The following is a 2464-nucleotide window of genomic DNA, read 5'->3' on the forward strand; positions in this document are numbered from 1 at the left end:
GGTAGAAACACTTAAATCGTACCTTCGATGAATTGCCAGAGGCTGAGTGTGGATTAGCTTGAGAGTTAAAAATTCCTGGGAGCACTTTCAAAGGGGAGCTCCCACTCTTTCATGGGCTTTACCTCCCACCAGTTTCTCATGATTAAGAATAAAGAAAAAAAACCCTTATGTTTGTCCAGGAGGAGGGTAAAGTAACCATTTTGAAATAAACCCAGAGCTTTCTTTACAACAAAGGCCAAAGGCCTACCCAGCATGGAAAACGCCTTCAACAAAGCCTTACCTGCCTTGGGGGGAAGGGAAATTATCCAACTCCAACTCACTCTAACCTTCCTGTTTCAAATAAAGGTTAAAACCAAAACAAAAACAAAAAACAAACTGAGAACAGCTGCCCAGTTAGCTCAGTTGGTTAGAGCATGGTGCTCATAACACCAAGGTCCAGGGTTAAAATCCCTGTACTGGCCAGCTGCCACCCCCTCCCACCACCAAAAAAACTCACACAAAGCACTGAGAAGCACTTATAAGATCACAGCCTATAGTCACAGGCTCACTTAAATACTGAAACCTAATCAGGATTATAGAATGCTTCTCCTACCCCTACACCTTACCACCACATAACAGGCTCCTGTAAAACAGTGGATTATAGCTGAAAGAACTTCAAGACTCAAATTATTTTTAAGAAGGAGTTTCTAGGGAAACCCAAAGATAACAGGGAAGGCAAAAATAAGGACATTAGCAGAAATGGAAATCTTTGACACTTACAGCTGCAGCAAATAGTAAAAACACTCTAACTTTTAGGCAGATAAAAATAAAACTTCACAGAAAATATACCTCAGTTCCTATTATCCAATACATTATGTCTGTTTCAACATAAAATTACAAGGAATTCTAAAAGGTAAGAAAAGTCACAGTCTAAAGAGACAAAGCATCAGAACAAGACTCAGATTTGGCAGAGATTTTGAAATTATCTGTTCTTAACTGCACCTTGGATTTTGTTTTCATCAGGTATGGTAAAATGACAGATATGGAAACAACTTCCTTGAAAGAAGAGTTTATTACTTACAATTCCCATGGTGAGGGGAGAAGCCATGCCATATAGGGTCACGTGGGGAAGCACTAGGTTCAGCGAGGAGGCAGAAGGAGAGAGAGGAAAGCATGGGCACAAGCTTTTATTGTAATTTCCACAGGAAAGGCAAGGCAGAGCAAGGTAAATATCTTCAGACTGGCTAGCTTGAATACTTTTAGCAGGCTCTGAGTTTTAAGGGTGATCGCTAGTTGTCTGTTACCGACTGCGTATTATTTAGGACTAGGGAAATATTGTCTCAGTGTGTTAGAATTAGAGAAAATGATATGAGTTTTGAATGCTTGGTTTGCTTATGAAAGATGTGCTCACAGGCAAGTTGTTTACTATCTCTAGAAATCAGCTAGCCCTAGGAAGGGTAGTCTCTCCAGGATTATCAAGGCCCCAAGATGTTGAAGTATCATAAAATACAAAAAACATGATTAATACATTATTGAACTGGGAATTTAAAATAACTATGATTCAAATGCTAAGGACTCGAATGGAAAAAGTGAACACCATTCAAGAACAGATGGGTAGTGTAAGCAGAGAGATGGAAACTCTAGGAAAAAATCAAAAGAAAATGTTAGAGGTTAAAAACACTGCAACAAAAAGGAAGAATGTCTTTGATAGATGAGTAGACTGAACACAGCTGAGGAAAGAATTAGTGAGCTTGAAGATATGTCAAAAGAAATTTTCCAAACTGAAATGCAAAGAAAAAAAGAATGGGGGGGGAGGAACAATACCCAAGAACTGTGGGACATTTACAAAAGGTAACATATATGTGTTGGAAATACCAGAAGGAGAAGAAAGAGAGAAAGGAGCAGAACAAATATTTGAAGTAATAATGGATGAAAATTTTCCAAAATTAATGACAAAAAGCCAAACCATAAGCCTAGGAAGATCAAAGATAAATACCAAAGTGGGGTAAATAACAAAAAAAATCTACATCAAGTCATATCATCTTCAAACTGCAAAAACCAAAGACAAAGATAAAATCTCGAAAAAGAGGGAAAAAAATCTTACCTATAGAAAAACAGATAATAATTACATCAAACTTTTTGTCAGAAACTTGCAAATAAGACTGGTTGGTTGGCTCCGTTGGTTAACGTATGGCCTTGTAACCCCAAGGTCAAGGGTTCAGTTCCCTGTGCTGGCCAGCTGCCACTAAAAACCCTTTTTTTTAATTAAAAAAAATAAAAAATAAAAAAGCTTACAAGTAAGAAGAGGTCTGGGGTCCTGAGGGCTGTGGGCTGCCCCGCCTTCCCCCATAGGAATATCTTAGAATGCATTTATTAGTCACATGAGTTTCTTTGGGGTATGTGACTTGTCTGCTCATATCCTTCACCAAATTTCTGTTAAAATTTTTCTAATTCATTTTTAAGAGTTCCTTATGCATTAGGATGT

The 2464-nt window shown here is 38.0% G+C and overlaps 1 non-coding gene across 1 annotated transcript; it reads left to right on the forward strand.

Annotated features, from left to right (window-relative positions):
* Positions 1-387: 387 nt before the first annotated feature.
* TRNAM-CAU lies at positions 388-462 on the forward strand. The gene has a single exon. It is a non-coding gene; the product is annotated as a tRNA-Met (tRNA).
* The last annotated feature ends 2002 nt before the right edge of the window (positions 463-2464 follow it).

Source organism: Galeopterus variegatus, unplaced genomic scaffold, assembly GCF_000696425.1.
Source record: "Galeopterus variegatus unplaced genomic scaffold, G_variegatus-3.0.2 Scaffold253, whole genome shotgun sequence".
NCBI classification, from domain to species: Eukaryota; Metazoa; Chordata; class Mammalia; order Dermoptera; family Cynocephalidae; genus Galeopterus; species Galeopterus variegatus.